Raw genomic sequence first — 22,453 nt, 5'->3', positions numbered from 1 at the left:
ACAAACTCAGGGAAACCAGCTTTCCTTTCACTTCCATGTGGCTCCATCTGAAGGCATAATGGAGGAGCTGTGTGGTGCATGTCCAGTGTTCATGCATTCCATTACTTGGGGCATCACATGTATCTTGACGATCTCATTTGTGCCAGTCATTACCTTAGATATTGGGTCAACGAGACACACAAGGGCATGACTTATAGAAGCTTGCATATGATGGCAAAGCTGGACTTATCAATTATAGTGGTGGTATTGTAAATTATAGTGGTGTTAAAAATAGAGGCAGGAAAGAGTCATGTCAGAATACCAGCAAGGTGCAGAGGGCCCACAAGCCTCCATTGGGATGTCTATGTTGTGACGTGATGTTTCCCAAACTGCTCTACCTGTCTTAACTTGTTTAAGTTTCATTTTGTATCAAGATGAAATTGTTTATTGTGTCCATTTACAGGTGAGGACATTGATGTTCAAAGATGTTGCATAATTCACAGTACTTTTTAGTAGTAGCATCAAGATTCAAACCCTATTTTTTTCTTGATACAAAATGAAGTTTAAACAAGATAAGATAGGTAGAGCACTTTGGGAAGCATCCTGACATTAACCTCTCAGTACATGATGATTAGTATTTAATAGGGTTTGATGACTGTTTATCTTTGAAACTAAAAAATTCTAGGATGTGTAAATGTATGAAATTTTTTATACTTTAAAAATTATGTGCATATTTTATAGAACCATTTAGGTTTACAATGTGTGATTCTTCCATTTTAGTAAAAAATGCTACAAGCTCTAATATTTTACTTCATTCTTCCTTTGGGGTTTCTCAAATTCTCAGATTGGATCTTGGATCTCTAATCCCTTTAACTATGGTTTGTAATTTTAATTTCTGTGTCTCCTTCATCTGAATTTTTGGGAGGAGACTTCCATTTTTTTTTCTTTTTACAAAATAGATGGTCCTCTCTTACAGTGTCCTTATAGATATCAAAATTCACATTGTTATGATAAAATATTTTAAAATAAATAATAATTATTGTTGCATTAGTCCCCTAAACATTTATCTTGCATCTTCAAACAAGTAGAAAAAAAACTCTCAAACTTTTTATACCCCAAATAACATTTTTACACCAATTCAATTAATAACTCTTTATTATTGTCTATCACTGGTCCATATTCACTTTCTCCAGTTTTCCCCCAAACTATCCTTTCTAGTTGGTTTGTCAAAATAGGAATCCTATCGAGGACCATGCATTGGAACTGGTTGTTAAGATTCACCTTGTAGATTTTTGAATCTGTGACAATTCATTTTTCACAGCAGTGACTGCATGAAGTGATGAACCCTACCTCCTCTTTCTCCCAGTTAAGTTCACTGACTGCAGCATCAGTATCATCTGGAACTTGTTTTGTCAAATTTTCAGGTCCCAGCCCAGACCACTCAACACAAAGCCATATCGATCCCTGTTCCCATGGTGAGATGTACTGTTCCACCATGGATCCTTCTGATCATTTCCTCCTAGTGGAAATAGTTTGTTCCTTGGGATACTGTATTCTTATAACCAGGAGTTTATTGCTAGCAGTCTGATTACATTTAAGTTAAACATTTTTGGCTAAAATACACCATATGATGTTGAGTGCCATGATTGACCAATGCTAAGAACTCCTACTGGATTTGGGGAATAAACTCTGTTTCCCCTCAGTGACCAGGTGGTACTCAGTGTGATGTTAGTTTGGTATCCTACAAATCACTGCATCTCCATCAGTCATTCACTGAGTACTGTTAGCATCATTTTGTAATCCTATTAATCTTTCTTGAACTGATGCTTTAATAGGAATTTGAAAGTTTTCTCCCATAGGTCTTGAATACCTATTTTGCAGATATTCCACCTAGGTATTTTGCCCCCTCTCCCTTTTGGTTCTTATTTGAAATGAGTTCTTTTCTTTCATCACATTTTCTATTTGGGTGTTGTTCATATATAGGAAGATGATTGATTTCTATATGTCATTTTTATACTTGTTACTGTTCTCAATATTCTTATTGTTATTCAGCTTTTCTGTGTTATCTAGAAAATCTTTTCATCTGTAAATACAGATAATTGTACTCCTTCCTTTCCTTTTTAAAATTTTTATTTTTCAGTACTAGGGATTGAGCCCAGGGGCTCTTTACCACTGAGCTACAACCCTTTTTATTTTGAGACAGGGCCTTGCTAAGCTGCATAGGCTGGCTTCAGATTTGCAATCCTCTTGTCTCATTCTGTCCAGTCACTGGGATTAAAGGCATGTGCCTGTCTCTTCCTTTCCATTTTTTTCATTTTAATTAATTTTTCCTGTATGATTGATATAAGTCCTCCACTGGGAAGTGAAATAGGAATTTTAACTTAATTTTATCATCTTATTCTTGACTTTACTATAAATATCTCCTTTGTTTCACCACTGAGAGCTTGACTTTTTCACCAAGAATTTTTAAAAAGATTAAGTGAATTAGTACATATGAAGTATTTTAAATACTCTCAAAAAATGTAGAATACTCAATAAGTGTTGAATATTTTAAAAGTTTTAAAAATAAAAGAAGTTGACTTTTTAACAAGGATAGGCATATTTTTATCATGTTCAGGAAATATTCACTGATTTATAAAAAAAGAGGAAGTGGGTTGCATTGTGATATATGCATATGTGCACATAGCATAGTCTGATCAACTTCATACACAATGCATTTCACTTTTATGTATAACTATAATGCATGAATTAAAAATAAATAAATAAATAGAAGGAAGATCAATAAAGTAGAGGAAAGTGTTGAGGGGGAAGAAGGGTAGCACAGGAAAGGGGAAGTTTGGGGGACCAAAGTGGAGCAAATTATATTTTGTGCATGTAGGATTATGTGAAAATGAATTACAATATTATGTATAACTATAATGCACTAATAAAAATATTAAAAATTAAAAATTAAAAATTTTAAAATGGAAGTGACTGAAACCTGCTTGAAACCCTAATAATAAAAGCAACATTTAGACTCCCCCTGTCCTCCAAGACATAAATGGGTGTTGAATGGTGCTAAATATCTTTTCAGCATTCCCAAGGAAAGAATATTATTTTTTCTATTTAACCAGTTCAGCATTCCTGGAATCATCCCCTCTGTGGTGAAGATGTAGTATTTTTTAAATGTTCTGTTGGATTTTGCTTTTACTTTTTTGAGAGTTTGTGAGTGTGTGTGTATACTTAAAAATAAGAGTCTTCTGTAGTATTTTTTTGGTATAGTTATTATTGATATCATGCTTTCTTTATTAATTTGTGGGGAGGTGCTGGAAAATGAACCCAAGGGCACCTAATCACTGAGCCACATTCCCAGTCCTTTCTATTTTTAATTTTGAGACAAGGTCTTACTAAGTTACTTAGTGCTTTGCTAAGTTGCTGAGGCTGGCCTCAAACTTGTGATCTTCCTGCCTCAGCCTCCTGAGCTGCTGGGATTACTGTTGTGTGCCATCATGCCTGGCCAGACTGTATTTTTGTCATCAGTTTTTTCTTGCTTTCCTGAAAGAGGATTATACCCTCCCATTCTTGGCCTGAACGTGATGTGTGCCCTTTCCAGGCAAAAGCATCAAGACTTACTGTGTTTCTTTTAAGTTCTCTTGCTCTCTTCTTCTTTTACCTAAGAAAGGCATGTCCCAAAGAAGGGCTGATTCTTCAGTTTGGATCCCTGAATAAAGTGGGCACATGAAACAGTTAATCAAGGTACACACAACTTGAGCTCATATGTAATGTAAGTGAGCAAACAAATCTTTCTCTTTTTAAGCTCCTGAGATTTGGGGTGTTTTCTATCAGCTTTAATAAGAAAAAAATGATTAATACAATCACTTGTTTTCCATTGTGAAATGTAGTTGGCTTAGACTTTCCAGCACTTCCAGGGTTATTTTTGGTGTATTGCCTTCTTCATAGATTATTTATTTCATCTGGTATTATACATTTATTTACATGGACTTAAGTAAAGCAGTCTTATGATTTAAAAAAATACATTTATATATCCCTGCCCTTTCTTTTATTCTTTCTTCTGTTTTTAAGAGATGCATACAGGTTTATTTAGCAAAGTAGAGGCCCATTCAAGGGAGAATGTGGGTCATCTTCAGAGGGAGAGACAGACAATCCCCCTGTCATTTCTTATTTTGCCTACTTGTCTTCTCTCTCTTTCTCTCTTCCTTTAACAAGTGGCTTATCTCTTTTATTGATTTTCTTCAAATAAAATGTTTTCAGATAAAAATTTTCAGTTAAGTTAGCATATCCATGACTGCAAATATTTATCATTTCTCTGTGGTAAGAAAACTTTAAAATCCTCTCTTTAAATATGTTTTTATTAGTGCATTAGAGTTATACATAATAGTGGTGTTCATTTGACATAATCATATATGTATGGAATTTAATTTGCTCTCCCTCAATCCCCAGTCCTTCCTCTTTCCCTCCCTTCCTCCCTCCCTGGTTATCCTTCCTCTACTCTACTGGTCTTCCAGCTGTTTACCTATTATTTTTTAATTGATGCATTATAGATATACATAGGTGAAATTCACCATGTTATATTTGTACATGCACATAGCATAATTTGGTCAATTGCTTTCCACAGTTCCTCCATTTTCATGCTCATCCTCCCTCCCCATTTACCAAATCCCTTCTTTTAACTATTATGAAATGTACAGTGCATTATTAACTATATTTACCTTGCTGTGCAATAGATCTCCAGACTTTATTCCTTCTACCTAACTATAACTTTTGTTCTGTGATGTATACATGTATGGAAACATCACATTGTACCCCATAAATATATACAATTATTATTTATCTCTTAAAATGAAATGAAACTAAAAAACTGATGAGAAAATTTAAAAGTTTTATTGAGATGTAATCCCCATATCATACAATTCCTCTTTTCATGTATATAGCTAATGGCTTTTAGTGTATTCATAAAGTAGAGGAGCAACCACCTCTAATGGATTCAAAGAATGTTCATCACCGCAAAGAAACCCCTCACTCTTTGGCTATCTCCCTCACTTGCCTACCTTTCCCAGTCCCTGGCAATCACTAATCTACTTTCTGTATGTAGATTTACATGTTCTGAACACTCATGTAAATGCAGTCATATTGTATGGTCCTTTGTGACTGGCTTATTTCACATAGTATAATGATTTCAAGACCCACACATGTTGTAACATGTATCATTCCGTTCTGTTGCCAAATATTATTCCACTGATGAATATGCCACGTTTTTTATCCTTTTACCAGTTGAAGGATGTTTGGTTGTCTTCAGTTTTGTCTATTATGAATAATGGGGTTAATAACATTTATGGCAAGTTTTTGTGTGAATGTACATTTTCGTGTCTCTTGAATACACCATGGGGTAGAATTGATGGATCACAGGGTAACTCTACACATAGCCTTTTGAGGAACTGCCAAACTATTTTTCAAAGAGGTTGAACTGTTTTACAGTCCCAGCAGCAGTGTATGAGGGTTCCGATTTTTCCACACCCTTGGTACACTTGTTATCTGACTCTAGCCATCCTAGAGGGTGTGGAGTGGTATCCCACTGTGGATATATCTGGCTTTTTTTCCTTCTTTTCTTTTTTGTTTGCATGTGGAACCATCATACTTCATAGTTGTCTTCAAAACCACAGACACTATTTTCTTCATACTAAACACATAGAAGATGATTGTATAGACTCACTTAAAGAAAAATGCACCCCATTATATGGGATCAGAGAGTTTGCTTGGAAAAACTTGTATCTGGACCAGTTCCTTATATATATCATGGTTAGTTGCTTTTTTTTTTCTTTTTAAATTATTTTTTAATATTTTTGTCCTAATTAGTTTTACTTGGCAGTAGAATGCATTTATACATTTTGATAGATCATACATAAATGGAGTGTAATCTGTCATTTTTCTGATGATCTTTCAACCTGGAAAATTGTTCAAATACCTTTATTAAATAACTCTTGGATCCAAAGGAATTAAATATTTCAAAAATCTAAATTTCATAAATATGTAGCAGATTGTTGCCAACTATGGTCTCATATTGTGCCATTAAACACTGGATCTCATTCCTCTCATTTGACTATATTTTGGCTCCTATTACCCAACCTAATAATCCTTCTGATTATACCTCTTGCCTATTTATTATTGAATTGCAATTGCTGTTTGTATAGTCTAGACTGAAATTCCTCATCAGATAGATGATTGACCTAGATTTTTTCCCACATTCTATGAGCTGTTTTTTCCCCCTTCTTGAGAGTGTCCTTTGAAGCACAAGTATTTTAAAACTGATGATGTGAAATTTAGCTACTTTTTATTTTGTGGTGTGTGTTTTGGTGTCATAGCTAAGATACCATTGCCTTATTTGACGTCATGAAGATCTATGCCCGTACTTTCTCCTATTACTTCCACAGATTCAGTCCTTACAACTAAGACTTTGATCTATTTTTAATTAATTTTGTATGTGATCTGAGGCAGGAGTTCAAATCTGTTCTTTTGAAACTGGATATTCTCTTATCCTAAAACCATTTGTTGTTGGGTGGCCGTGGTGGTCTAGGGCAGAGCTTAGTTGTCTTCTAAGACCATTTGTTGAAAAGACCTAAGAGCTGATGTTGTTACTTTGTTTTCTGATTTCTAATACAATTTTGGCTTAACATTGTTTTCTCCTTGCTTTCCTTCAGTTTATTTTTGTTGTCCCTTTTTGCATTAGTTGCTTAATTCATGTAGTTTATTCTTTATATTTACTTATGTAAATATTTGAGGATGCGAGTTTTCATTTGATTACCATGTTAATAATATACCATAGCCTCTGATATTTGATATTATTATTGTCATTGTTTTCTAAAATTTCTCCCATTAATATCTTTAGAAATTATTTTATTTTTCATTGACACATAAATGTATGGACTTACTGGGTGTCATGTGATAGTTGAACACATGTAGAACTGTGATGACCAGAGGCTGGCAGAGTAGGGGTGATGTGGGTGGAGGTAGGTTGGATAACAGGAGCCAAAATACTGTCAAATAGGAGGAATGAGTTCCTGTGACTACAGTTGGCAATAATCTGTAGTATATTTATGAAATTTAGATTTTTAAATTATCTAATTCCTTTGAATCCAAGAGTTATTTAATAAAGATATTTAAACACTTTTTCAGGTTGAAAAGTCATTTTTATTATTTTATTTTGTTATTAATTACTACAATTAATTTTCATTACAATTTCATCAGAGAACATTAGTTGAATTATTGCTACTTTTTGGAAGTTATTTGAGTTTTTCTCTGTGGCCTTATATCTGTCTTTTTTTGTATGTTCAACAGGAACTTGAAAGTGAAGTGTGTTTACTACTATGATTGGATCAGTGATATGCAAACCTGTACACACATTCATACACATATTTTATTATTTTTCTTAGTATTCTTTATCCTTACTTTTTAATCATATTTCTAACTTGAAATGATGAACATTTACTTAAGTCTCTTTTTGTTGATATGTTTATGTGTTTTCCTGCATCTTCTGTAGTTTCTACCTCAAGAAAATTTTGATGTTTTATTTGGTGCTCAGATAAGATATCCTAGATATTGTATTTTCAGTAATTGTGAACGTAGGTTTTACTTTTACTAGGCAGCCTGCATACTGTTTAATCCTTTTTGTCCTGAGTTCTGCCATGCTACATATAGGGGTCATGTTCTTTTATTTATATTAGCCTCCTGTGCTTTTAAAAACTATGTCTAAAATGATCTACTTGTTGATTTCATGAAAGAGAAAATACATTTGTTTTCAGGGAGTACTAAAACTTTCACAACTAAGACACATTCTCCAACCTATTCTCTTTTAGTGATAAAGGAATATTTTTTTGTCTCCATCTAACTATCCAACTCCATATCTCTGTCAGTTCCACACGTGGGAGGGGAACAGGATTTTCCTGTATTGGCCCTGATGTCTTTACCTGCTCAAATAGCTTTAGGGTCTTTTTATTACCTCTAAGATTCCAGGTTCTTTGCTTTCAGTTCAGAGCTTTTCCAAAGATGATCTCTTCCCACTTTACATCAGTGAGTTATCGTTCCTCCTCATGCTCAAAGCATCTGCTTCCCATGCTGGGCCTGTTCAGTGCTTCCTTCCTCCTGGCCTTTGTTCAAGGGTTTGTTTCACTATGTTGTCCACGCCCTTCTTGTAAAATTCTTAACTACATTTAGTCCCAGAAGTCTCCTGATTCTGCCTTGGTCTGTTTGTACCACAAACTGTGTGAGTGTTCATGCACGTGTATGCAACAGTTTTAAGATTCTGGAGACTAGAGATTCTGATTTCTTCTTGGCTGTTTCACTGACACTTTTGTGTGCTTAAGGGTCTTTACTAAATAGTTTGATTGTTGAATGCTGGTTTCTGGAAGAATAGAATTTTGTTTCTGGAAGAATAGGAAATTTGTCTTCAGAATATTGACTTTGGACATGCTGAGAGCAGAACAGATCCAACCTGAGGTCCGAGGGTGGTTTGAATGGATAGGGGACTCTGAATCAAAATTTTATAAGACATTAATATATGCAGTTATGTCCATTCCATTAGATTGAAAAATCCCCTGAGGTAAAGTATTGCCACTTTATGGTATTTATCCAACACTATATCAGATTCATGGGTGGTACTCTACATATGCAGATTGAATGAATGAATGTATGAACAGTTCTTGACACTTCTGAGAGTACCACTAAAGAGAAAGTACACCCAAATAAAATTGGAACAGATAAGAAAGTAGAGAAATCAAAGAAGAAACCTATTTCAAGTATCTTAAATTGTGTTCCCCATACTTTCTAGCATAGAGTATTTAGTAGGCTTTAATAAAACTTTACTGCATGCATAGTAGGTGGTTAATACATTGTAAAATACGATGTTATTTTTCCTTCTTCTCTAGAGTTCAGAGGATGGCATGCTCAGTTCATCTAAAGTGAAATATTTTTACATAATTTTAATAGAGCTTATTAAAGATCTTTTTCTCTGACCTCAGGGATCATGGCAGGAGGGAATCAAACCAACAGCTTTGAGTTCCTCCTCTGGGGACTCTCAGAGTGACCAGAGCAGCAGCACATCCTCTTCCTGATTTTCCTGTGGCTGTATGTGATCAGTGTGGCTGGGAACCTGCTCGTTGTCTTGGCCATTGGTGCGGACACACAAATCCACACCCCTGTGTACTTCTTCCTCACCAGCCTCTCATGTGCAGACATCCTGTTCACCTCCATCACTGTGCTCAAGGCCCTGTTGAACATCCACACCAAGAGGAAGTCCATCTCCTATGAAGGATGCCTGGCCCAGCTCTACTTCTTCTTAGCTTTGGGGGACATGGACATCTTTCTCCTGGTCATAGTGGCCTATGGCCACTTCATGGCTATTTTCCACCCTCTCCCCTATGCAGTGATCATGAACTTCCAGCACTGCATGTTCATCATGATTGCCTGCTGGACCTTCACTAATTTTGTGGCTATGACCCACACCTTCCTCATATTCTGGCTTTCCTTCTGCTCTAAGACTATTACTGATTTCTTCCATGATGTAGGACACTTGATGAAGATCTCTTGCTCTGATACCCAGGTCAGTGAACTTGTACTTCTGTTCTTGGGTGGTGCAGTTATTTTAATCCCTTTCTTGCTCATCCTGGTCTCTTATATGCAGATTGTGTCAGTATTCTTAGATTTCCCTCTGTCCAGGGAAGGCTCAAGGCATTCTCTGCCTGTGACTCACACCTCTCTGTGGTTGCCCTGTTCTTTGGGACAGTGATCAGGACTTATCTGTGTCCCTCATCCTCTTCCTCTAATCCCCTGGTGGAGGACACAGCAGCTGCAGTCACATAATCAGTTGTGACTTCCTTGCTGAACCCCTTCAGTTATAGCCTGAGGAACAAGAACATGAAGGCAGCACTGGTCAGACTTCTCAGGGTCAAAGTCTCCTTCTTGAGGGGCCAGTGACTTCTGTGGGGAAACTGAAGGTATTCCTCTACACCCTTCATGGAGAGCCCTCCAGAAGTTTCTACCTCAGGGGTCTCATTACTGAGTCCCTCATGGACCTTGCTGTTCCCCTCACTGATTCCCCACTATGAGTTTGATATTGTGGAAAATCAAGATTTGGATTTGTGCTTTAAATTTAATCTTTTATGACTTGCTCATTTGCTCATTTATTTTACAGTCATGCACCACAGAATGATTTCTCAGTCAATAACAGGCTGCATGTATGACACTGGCCACAAAAGATTACAATAGAGCTGAAAAATCCCCATTGCCTAGTGTCCCTTTGCCCTAACATCAAAGCACAGTGCATTCTTAGTGCACCGCCAGTCGTATAAGAGTGTAGCAAGTTAACACTGACAATGAAAGACTAGGCCACTGTTAATGTATTTCTTATAGTTTTGTAAATTTTTTAGACTGTAATCCTTCTACTTATAAAATAGGTTTATTGTAAAACTGTATGCAGTGTTGTGCTGGCAGCAGCCTTGCTTGTCTTGCTTACTGAATTTCTTGACTAATTAAGGGGCCATGTTGAAGCTGTGTGTGGTGGCACATGCCTGTAATCTCAATAATCAGGAGATTGAAGCAGGAGAATCTCATATTTAGGCCAACCTCTGCAATTTAGCATGACCCTGTCTCAAATTAAATGCATAAAAGGACTGTGATGTTGCTTAGTGGTACCCCAACAAAAAAAATCCCTAGTAAAACAAAAAAAAAAAGCCATGTTGATTGAGCCGCACCACCTATATTTGTTCACACAATGATGAAGTTTCCTAACTACATATTCCTTGGAATGTTTCCCTGTTATTAAGACATTAATGGCTATACTTATTAGTAGCATTTCAGAAGGAGGATGAAATTATGAATTCATAATTCTAAACATCTGTGCAGCCTTTCATGCAAATTCATCAAAGTTTTATCAGTGAGGTCATGGAAAGTGTGTTAATGATAAAACCATTAACAAGTAAGGTCAATAGCAGATGTCAAAGGGTTTAAACTTTAAGTGAATGAATATATTTTTTCCTACAAAATAGGAATTATGAAAATACTTATGGCTCAAGGTTATGAACCATTGAAAAATTGCAACTATCAAAGCAAAGCTCACCACAATAACAGAAGTGATCTATGCACTTTTTAGTCAAAATATTCATAAGAAGATACATTAAAATTAGTTTCACTCTTTTGGGAATTGGCATGTAGTCATTCTCTAACTTCACTACATAATGACTGATTATGAATGTTATGTGAGTTTGTCTGATTACAGTCCATGAAGTTCTGAAGCTTCAACTGGGATTCCAGTCATCTTGGGGAATTTGGCATAGATATTCATGGAACACACACATTTGATCTTCTGTATGCTAAGTAGCAACCCCTGCTACCACCAATAGGGGTGAGACAATCAGTGGTAGTGCCATGGTTCTGGGGTCAGGTGATGCCTTCAGAAAGAAAGAGGCTGTCTGGGGAGATGCATAAAGTTGCAATCCAATGCCTTCTGTCAATACAATCCATGCATTCTGTCATTCAGATCCATTTGTAATTTCCAATTTTATCCAGCTTTTCAACTATAATATGGGGCCTATATTTGTTATTATTGTTAAAATGAATCCAGCCTCAGTCCTTTCCATATAGGGTGTGCATACATTTTACAATAAAGAATTCCTTCAAGGTGGTGATCAGTTATGAGTTGAAAATATTTGAGTAGAAATGTAGTGAAACAAGATACAGCCTCCAATAATGTATGTTGTCCCAAGGATATAATTGAAGGTCATCTTCTCCACTCTCCACTACCCATTCTATATTTCCCTTACCTAGGCTATCTGTTTGGCAGTTCCGGTATAATGTCTTTGATCTTCATCCATACAGGTCTGAATTGTTAGTTATCCTGATCTTTTTGTGTTATAATGACTAAGCTTTCTCTTTAATACTTATTACTCTTCATAGAAATACTAAGAAATATCCAAGTCTATGCCTTAAGTTTAAGACACATCACTTCCTGTACTAATTGTGTAGTAGGAACCACAAATCCTCATGAAAATCATTATCAGTTATTCTGCTTAGAAAAGTACCACCTATCTTTTCCTGTACGTCTACTTCATGAGGAGGACAAAATGGTCATAGAGTAATCACAGTTTCTATTTTAATGGATTCCTTAAAGGGAAATAGTATTTGTATATTTTGTCTGAAGGGCTAAAATGATGAAATAATTTGAATGTATAAGTTTTATATAATGTAAATTCCCAGAGAAACCACTAAGCAGTGTATAAAAAAGGGTACACTCAAAAACACTATAGTAAATTTAAACATTTGAGTAACTTACAAGAAGAGAGAAGAAGAAATCAGAAAAGAAAAATAGAGAAGACAAATATGAATAAAAATATCCTGCTACTTTACTGAATTTACTTATGAGTTCTAAAAGTTTTCTGGTGGAATTTTCTGGTTCCTCTAAATATATGATTATGTCATCAGCAAATAGGGATAGTCTGAGTTCTTCTTTTCCTATTCATATCCCTTTAATTTCCTTGGTCTGTCTAAGTGCTCTTGCCAGAGTTTTGAGGACAATGTTGAATAGAAGTGGTGAAAGAGGGCATCCCTGCCATGTTCCAATTTTTAGGGGGAATGCTTTCAGTTTTTTACCATTTAGAATGATATTGGCCATGGGCTTAGCATAGATGGTCTTTACAATGATAAGGAAGGTTCCAACTATCCCTATTTTTTCTAGTGTTTTGAGCATGAAGGGATGCTATATTTTATCAAATGCTTTTTCTGCATCTATCAAAATAATCATGTGATTCTTGACTTTAAGTCTGTTGATATGGTGAATTACATTTGTTGATTTCCAAATGTTGAACCAACTTTGCATTTCTGGGATAAAACCAACTTGATCGTGGTGCACTATCTTTTTAATATATTTTTGTATGTGATTTGCTAATATTTTATTGAGAATTTTTGCATCAATATTCATTAAGGATATTGGTCTGAAATTTTCTTTCCTCGATATGTCTCTCTCTGGTTTACGTATCAGGGTGATATTGGCTTCAGAAACAGAACAAGCAATCATTAAATTTATCTGGAAGAATAAGAAACCCAGGATAGCTAAAGCAATCCTTAGTAGGAAAAGTGAAGCAAGGGGTATCACAATACCTGAACTTCAACTATACTACAAAGAAATAGAAACAAAAATGGCATGGTATTGGCACCAAAATAGGCAGGTAGATCAATGGTACAGAATAGAGGACATGGACACAAACCCAAATAAATACAATTTTCTCATACTAGACAAAGGGGCCAAAGACATGCATTGGAGAAAAGACAGTCTCTTCAACAAATGGTACTGGGAAAACTGGAAATCCATATGCAACAGAATGAAACTAAACCCCTCTCTCTCACCCTGCACAAAAATCAATTCAAAATGGATCAAGGACCTCGGAATCAGACCACAGACCCTGCATCTTATAGAAGAAAAAGTAGGTCCAAATCTTCAACTTGTTGGCTTTGGATCAGACTTCCTTAAAAGGACTCCCATAGCATAAGAAAAAAAGCAAGAATCAACAACTGAGACAGATTCAAACTAAATAGCTTTCTCTCAGCAAAGGAAACTATCAGCAATGCAAAGAGAGAACCTACAGAGTGGGAGAAAATCTTTGCCACTCATACTTCAAATAGAGCACTAATTTCCAGAATATATAAAGAACTCAAAAAACTCTACACCAAAAATACAAATAAGCCAATTGACAAACGGGCTAAGGATATGAACAGACACTTCACAGAAGACGATCTACAAGTAATCAACAAACATATGAAAAAATGTTCAACATCTCTAGTAATAAGAGAAATGCAAATCAAAACTACCCTAAGATTCCATCTCACCCCAATTAGAATGGCGATTATCAAGAATACAAGCAACAATAGGTGTTGGAGAGGATGTGGGGAAAAAGGTACACTCATACATTGCTGGTGGGACTGCAAATTAGTGCAGCCAATCTGGAAAGCAGTATGGAGATTCCTTAGAAAACTTGGAATGGAGCCACCATTTGACCCAGTTATCCCTCTCCTTGGCCTATACCCAAAGGACTTAAAATCAGCATATTACAGAGATACAGCCACATCAATGTTCATAGCTGCTCATTTCACAATAGCCAGATTGTGGAACCAACCTAGATGTCCTTCAATTGATGAATGGATAAAGAAACTGTGGTGTGTATATATATATATATGTATATACATATATATATACATATATATATATATATATATATATATATGAATATTACTCAGCTCTGAAGAATAATAAAATTATGGGATTTGCAGCCAAAGGTTGAAATTGGAGAATATATTGCTAAGTGAGATAGGCCAATCTCAAAAAACCAAAGGACAAAAGATCTCGCTGATAAGCATATGATGACACATAATGGGGGGTGGGAGGCGGGCAAGAGTGGAGGAAGGATGGACTGTATAGAGGGAAAAGAGGGGTGGGGGGTGAGGGGAAGGAATAAATAACAGAATGAATCAAACACCATTACCCTATGTAAATGTATGATTACACAATTGGTATGCTGTTTTTCCATGTACAAACAGATACAACATGTATCCCTTTGTTTACAATAAAAAAAACAGGTTTATGCAGGTACAATTTTCATACAACATAATTTACATAAAACTTAAAAATATTACATTGGATGAGTTTGGCAAATGTACATATACTAAAACCTTCTCAACAAAAATGCAGAATAATTTTCTTCTCTTGAGTTTCCTTGTTATTTTTTGTCATGGATTCTTCCCTTCATCGCAAGAGACTCTTCCCTTCATCACAAGACCCAGCCACTCATCTGCTTATTTCAAAATAGATTAGTTTGTACTTTCTAGAATTTAAGATGAATGCAATCATTTATGCCTGATTTCTTTCAATCAGCCTAATGTTTTAAAATATATTCATGCATTCCCTTCTGTTGTTGACTGATGCTCATTTCTGTCTGGTTGCTCACTGATGGGCATCTGGGTGGTGGAGTAGGTAGCTTCCAAAGTGGCTCCCAATGAATCCTGCTTCCTGGTATTCATGTCTCTGTACAATCCCCTCTTTTGGGTATGTGTCAAATTTAAGGACTTTCTTTTAACAAAAGGAATATAGCAAAAGTGAAAGGATATGTCTTCTGAGACTGAGGTATGAAAGACTATGATTTACATTTCCTTGCTCTCTGGCTCTCTGTCCCCTCCACCTGTGGGAAGAAGCACCAATATTGTGAGAGGCACCATCAGCAAGGACATGAAAGTAGCCTCCATTCGACAGCCAGTGAAACAGTGGGACCTCAGTCCAACAACTGGTGAGGAATTGAATTTCACCAGTGACCGTGTGAATGAGCACAGACTCTTCCCCTCTCTCTGGAAGGATAGACCTCAGGATGACTGGACTGTAGGCTAATGAGAGGAACTAGATCCAGTATTTTTTGATGAAAATTTAGCACCACAGTTTAGATTTTCTATGTGTAAAGTCCACATTAGATTTCAAAGCCAGCATGAAAAATGAGAATTTAAGATATTTCACTAATAATTTCTTAATCTTTATTGCATGTTAAAATGGTAATAGTTCAGATTATTGGTTGAATAAGATATGGTGCTAACATAAATTTCACCTGCTTTTTACATTTGTTAAAGTGACCCTAGAAAATTTTAAATTATGCACAGGGTTCAGAATTACATATGTGATTAAATTTGTATTGGATGATATGATACTGATCTGGATGATAGATTCTTTCTCTAGAAATAACATTTCAGTTTCTGGTGCATGGTAAGAATAGGAATAGATTATCTTTATCCAATTTACCCCTGCACCTAGGTTGGGTGCCATCACTGGTTGATCGCAGTCCTGGAGGAAGCTGGCTGGTGAGTAAGGTGCCTGCATCAGGGTACTAGCCAGAGGGTGAGCCAGCCTGCCTGATAGAACTGATTAAAGATGGGTTTCGTGTAGGGTGAGGATTGGCCTAGTTCCTGTAATGACTTTTTTCTAAGATACAGCATGTTGAAAATCTTAAATGACAGTGTAGAGTGGTAGTACTGTATTTTTAAATTTTCCAGCTCCTGAGTTTTGTGTCTCTTGCCCCATAAACCTACTGAAACCTCTGTTCACTTCTTATGCTCTCAGCTGCTCCTTCTGTACTCTCAGCCCTGTGTTGGACTTGGCAATTGCTCTTCAAGGGAAAGCAGTCTAATTCCTAATGGCATCTCTTTTGGATTCCTTTCTGTCCTGGTTTTGGCCCATCAGGTGATATTTCATAACTCTTTGATGCCTCTTAGACTTTCAAGGGAAGTGACAGAGCAGATAACAGAGAGAGCCCTCATGAATGAGATTAATGTTCTTATAAAAGGGACCCCAAGAGCTCTGTCATCCTTTGTTCTATTTGAGGATGCAGTTGAAAGACAGTCATCTCTGAACCGAGAAGTGGGTTCTCACCAGACATCAGATCTACTGATATCTTGATTTTGGGTTTTCCAGTCACCAGTTTATGGGTTTCTTTTATAGCATCTAGGATTAACTAAGGCTGATAGAATCATCAGTAGATTGAATGAAGATGAGAGAAAAAACATGACTTGAAGATGCATTAGTAGGATCTTCTCAAATTGAAAAACAAAGAGAAAAAAGAATGGGAAATGTGGAACAGAATATACAAGAATTATGGAATAAGTACAAAATATGTCACATATCAAAATGGCAATATCAGAAGGAGAAGAAAGAGGAAAAGGAACAGAGGAACTGTATGAAATAATAGTGACTGAGAATTTTGCAAAATTAATGATAGACACAAAACCACAGATCTAGGAATGTCAGAGAACACTGAACAGGAAAAATACCAAACAATCTTCACACACAACTGCAGAAAATGAAAAACCAAAGAGAAGATCTTATAAGAAGCTAGAGGAGAAAAGAACTCATCTACAGAGGAAAAAGGAAAAGGAAAATATTCATCTGAGGGGACAAAGTTTCAGATAGGAGGAATCAGTTCTAGAATGCTATTGTATAGCTTGGTTACTGAAGTTAATGATGTTGTATTATGTACTTAAAAACTGCTAAAAGTGCAGACCTGGAATTCTCCCCCTCCCACAAGATAACTATATGAGGTGAAGGATATGTTAATTAGCTTGACTGTGGTTATCACTTCATATTGTATGCATTCATCAAAACATCACATCATATACTATAAATTGATTCTATTTTTATTCATCTGTTATACCTGAGTAATGTTAGAAAAAATCAATAAAAATGGCAAAGGATTTTGGGTAAACAGACTCTATTATAACTCAGACACTATTATATTATAATTCGGTACAAAAATTTTTGAAATTAAGAGGTGTGTGTGTGTGTGTGTGTGTGTGTGTGTGTGCGCGCTTTCTTTAATCCAGTAAAGGTATACACATGAATTAATCCTGGATAAATATTACAAAAACTTAGAAAGGCAGTTCTGTAACCATATTCATCACAACATTATTTTTTATTGCAAGACAAGCAGAAACAACAGAAATACCAAAAATTTGATTAAGTGAATTCTGCTTCATGGGTTTAATGGTATCCTGTGCCATTATTAGCACAGTCAAAGCAGGATTTTAGTCTTTGTTATGTAAAATATTGCATTGCATAATATATAAGAAAATAAAAAATCACTGAAAAGTATAATTCTATTGATGTGAAATGCATATATCATACATACATAATACTTATGAATAAAGTCTCTGGAGGAATAAATGCAAACTTCTTAAGAAGAATTAACTCTGAATAATGTGATTTTTGGCCTAGTGAAGGAACAATTGGTTTTTCTGTGAAGTAATTTTATTAGAGCATTATAATTATGCCTAGTAGTTTGGTTTATTTTGACAAAATCATATATACGTGGTATTTGATTTATTCCATTTTAGCCCCAGTTTCTGCTTCTATCCCTCCGCCCTTCCCTCCCCTTATTCTTCTTCCTCTACTCTACTGACCTTTTTTTGGGGGGTGGATGGTACCAGGGATGAAACTCAGGAGCACTAAACCACTGAGGTAAATACCCAGCCCTATCTTATAATTTATTTAGAGGCAGGGTCTCACCAAATTGCTTATCACCTTGATTTTGCTGAATTTGACTTTAAACTCATGATCCTCCTGTCTCAGCCTCCCAAGCCACTGGGATTACAGGTGTGTGCCACTGCACTTGACTCCATTCACTTTTTATTTATTTTTGATTGGTACTTTTTTGTGTGTAATTCCTCCCACACACTTTTTTATTTGTCCATTAGAGTTGTACATAGTAATGGAACTTGTTATTACATATTGTACATGTACACAATATAACAATATAATTTGACCAATATCACTCCCAGGCTTTCCCCCATCACTCCCCTCCTCCAACACCTGGTTACTTTCTTCTATTCTACTGATTTTTATTTTCTAATTGACAAATGCTATCAAGTGAATGTTTCCACAATCAGGTATAACATTTCTGAATAATCTTAAAATAAGTATATTTACATTTGGGGGTATAAAGAGAGAAATCCAAAAGGAAATAGAACTCTGGTACTTTTCAGGAAGCCCTTTGGTCTTGGAGGATGGGCAGGAGATGAGCGTGGGGTGACCTTTCAGAAGTAGCCACTGTTGAGACCTGGGGATCTTTTGGGATCATAAATTAGATTAGTTGGGGCAGTGTTAAAGGCTACTGGAGTACAAAGAGTGATGTACAGGGTACTGGATAATGCTATTGAAATGTTTTTTGATGTGTACATTCTGGGGAACAGTTCAGTCAGATGATTATAATCAGTTGTCACTATATGTGAAGACTGAAGAGACAATCTTGCCCCATTCTCTTGTACAGGACAGAATGAGGCCAGCATGGTCAGGAACTTGCCAGGACCACAGAGCAGAGGGTGAGTGGGGATGCTGTGAGTACAACCCACATCCCCAGATTTTGTTCACAGGGATTTTTCCCTTTAAAAAAAAAATCTTGTTTTTTAAAGACATACTACCTGTATTTTATTTATTTTTATGTGGTTCTGAGGATCAAACCCAGTGCCTCACACGAGCTGGGTGAGCTCTGTACCACTGAGTTACAACTGCAACCCTGAGATTTTTCCCTTTGAGGGAAGTGTACTGTCTTCCGCCCCAAAGTATCTGGAGACCCAAGAAAGTCAGTAAAGAGACACACTTCATCTTATGCTTCACACAGAATTGGCAGGTGTGGGCCCAAAGGCAGAGAGGCTGAGGACTTTGGTGGCTTATGGTCATGGAGGGTGATCTCTTGGCACACACATCCTGCCCCACTCTCTCCCTCCTGTCATGCTCATGCTCTGTCCTTCTATAATTACCCCCCATCTAGAGGAAGCCAAAGAGGAGTACCCAGGTGATGGCATCACTACACCTCTTTGTTTTCCTTGGTAGGATGAGTGAGGCTCAATGATAACCTCAAAGCTGCTGAAGTGGGTTATTAGGTGGCCACACTCTGATGGAAGGGATTCTGCACAATGACTTTCATCCTCCTCCCCTTTCCCTGCCCATTCTTCATTTATTCTGCAGCCATTTGTTACCTCATGGACATTCCTGAGGTATCTTATCTAATACTCCAAATCCCCTCATCCCTTTTCTTCTTCTGTTCTCTCATCAAGTCTTTTTCCTCACCTCCATCCCTCCTTCTTACTCTTTTGTTCACCATCCCATCCACCAGTTTTTTTCAGACTGAATGACAGAAGTAATTCAACAAGTACTTATTGAATGGATAAATGAATGAATTATGTAGGGTCTCCTTGTAGGGCAAACACATACCACTAATCTTCAGGCATTGGGAGATAGGAAAACACTTTTATGGATTTCTGCCTTTATGGGAAATTTCCCTGTCCAGTAAAGGCAGGAAATGAGGAATCCTGTCACTTCTCAGATCAGTGACTGCCTTTCCACAAATACTCACCTCAGAGCACCCTGCACATCAGGGTTCCTGAGGTAGTAGATTATTGGGTTCATATGGGGTTGATGACAATTTTAAAAACTCCAGCAGCTTTATCCTTATCTGAAAGTTTGGCTGAACCTAGTCACACATAGTTAAAAACACCAGAACCACAGAAAATAGCAACCACAGTGAGGTGGAAGATGCACATGGAGAAGGCCTTCTTCCTGCCATCAGCAGAGTGGATTTGCAGAACTGCAGCCACCACATGGATGTAGGGGTGACAATGAGAACTACAGGGGTAGCTGCAATTATGAAAACCACATATCAGCAGCTCATAGAGTTGAGTGCTGGAGCAGCAGAGCTAGGAGAGCTGGGGGAGGTCACAGTAGAAGTGATTCACTTGGGTCCATAAAAGTTGAGGGTAGTTAAGGACACAGTTTGGGTCAGTGCATTGGTGAACACACAAATGCATGATGCAGCCATCAGTATCCTCTGGACTGCCTGGCTCATTTGGGTGCTGTAGGTGAGGCTGGCCAATGGCCAGAAATCAGTGATAGGCCAGGGCTGTCAAGAGGAAGCAGTCCACCCCAACCAGCAGATAGAGAAGCAGAGCTGTATGAGGTAGGCTCCATATGGAACTGTATGCTTGTGGGACACAACACAAACTAACACTGTGGGTACAGTGACAGTGATGCACCCCCATGCTGCACTGATAGGTTCCCCAGGAAGAAATACATGGGGTGTGGAGTTTGTGCTCCACCAAAATGGCTATCAGGATGCTGACATTGCCCCCAACTTTGACCAGGTAGGCAAAGAATAAGGGCGAAAATGCATGTACTGGCTTTTCTGTTTCCACTAGGCACAGTAGAATGAACTCAGTGACTACTGTCTTATTGTTCCAGCTTCTGGATCCATGAGTTGCTGTAAGGAAATGTCCTAGGAGGGGGTATATCAGCTCACTCATTCACTTATGCAACATAAATGTTTTAAATCACTTATGTGCAAAGTCCCATGGGAATGTTTCTACCTGCCTAGGTGAATATTTCCCCCACCAACCACACCTTACTGGTTGACCTCCTCCATCACCTCAACACTCACTTTGCTCTTGATGAAGACACCTAGTACTGCCAGCACTTCCTCCCTCCCTTTGTCTCCTAGTTGAAAAGATCAGAGTACTTGTCAAAATACAAAGCAGAGGGGTTGGTCGCACTCACTGAGTGAGCTGGCGGGTGAGTCAGGCCTTCTGCATCACAGAGCTAGTCAGCGGGCAGCCAACCGGCCCAACCACCAGGCTGATGTTGGACGCCATCACTGAGCAATCCTGCCCGACCCCTGCACCTAGGTTGGGTGCCATCACTGGTTGATCGCAGTCCTGGAGGAAGCTGGCTGGTGAGTAAGGTGCCTGCATCAGGGTACTAGCCAGAGGGTGAGCCAGCCTGCCTGAACCCCACACTGAGGTCGGGCACCATTGTTGAGCCTGCCTGCCTGACCCCCTACTACTGAGGGACACTGCAATTGCCTCTGTGCTCACTCAGCGCACCCTTGCTGGGGCTCCCCAGCTTCTTTATAGGCGGATGCAGGCATTTTGAATTATTACTGAGGGCATGACCATCATCATTGGAAGGGCAGCTCCCTTCCTGAGACACCTAGAGGAGACTAGAGGACTTTGACAGGACCCAGGAGTCAAGAGAAGGTATTGAGAGACTTGGTACCAACTCAGAGCCACTGGGTGAGTCTCTCCCACTGGGCAGGCTCCCCAGATGGGGCAATAGTCCTGGAATGCAGGGAAATTCATGGAATAGAGTGGCCCAGTGAGACTCCCCCGCAGGAGCTATGATCCCAGTCAACCAGGAGCATTGTAGAGGAGGGCTGCACAGCTAGAGGCTTCAACAGAGAGTGAGGGTCTGAGGCCCAGGCTATAGTACCAGTCCCCAGGGAAAGTAGCAGAGGAGGGTCACTCAGAGAGGGAGTCCCTCAGAGGGTCAGGCTCCCCAGCCCAGGTGGTAGGTCAGGACCCCTGGAACATCGCAGAGGAGGGCTGCCCAGTCCAGGTGGTAGTTCTGAACTGAAGGGAACTTCTCAGAGGAGAGCTGACCAGTGAAACTTCCCCACTGGTGAGTCTTCCCTACTGGGCAAGGATTTCCCACCAGGACAGTAGAACCAGAGACACAGGCCCAGATCAGATGTGCCCCAGACTGCAGTCTAGTCCCCCTTTGACTGACCACCAGTCAACAAGTGGAGGCACCTCTGCGCACTGACAGGGAATATACCCCCAACTGAAGGCCACCACACCTAGAGGGGAAGCTTCCTAGTGGAGCACCATATTATCAAGTTCCTCCATGACTTCAGGCTACAGAAGGTTAAGAGATGAGTTATTGGAAATCTACAAAGACAATCTTAGTCAATAGAGGAAATCTGCACTATCTCAGAGTTTCACTACTAGCGGGGTAAATACCTGAGAAATATGAGAAAACAAGTGAAGAAAATGTCCCAAACGAATGTAGACAGTATAGCAATAAAATCCAATGACAGCATGGCAGAAGAAATGTCAGAAAGGGAGTTCAGAATGTACA

General features: G+C 38.0%; 2 pseudogenes; both read left to right on the top strand.

Annotated features, from left to right (window-relative positions):
- Window positions 1-22,453, top strand: part of LOC124979393 (myomesin-2-like) — a 460,208-nt pseudogene that overhangs the window by 162,729 nt on the left and 275,026 nt on the right.
- On the top strand, window positions 8,996-9,945 carry LOC124979568 (olfactory receptor 1P1-like; annotated as a pseudogene).

Source organism: Sciurus carolinensis, chromosome 3 (assembly GCF_902686445.1).
Source record: "Sciurus carolinensis chromosome 3, mSciCar1.2, whole genome shotgun sequence".
Taxonomy (NCBI): Eukaryota; Metazoa; Chordata; class Mammalia; order Rodentia; family Sciuridae; genus Sciurus; species Sciurus carolinensis.
The sequence above is the reverse complement of the archived record's forward strand: the minus strand, read 5'-3'. Positions and strand labels throughout refer to the sequence as shown.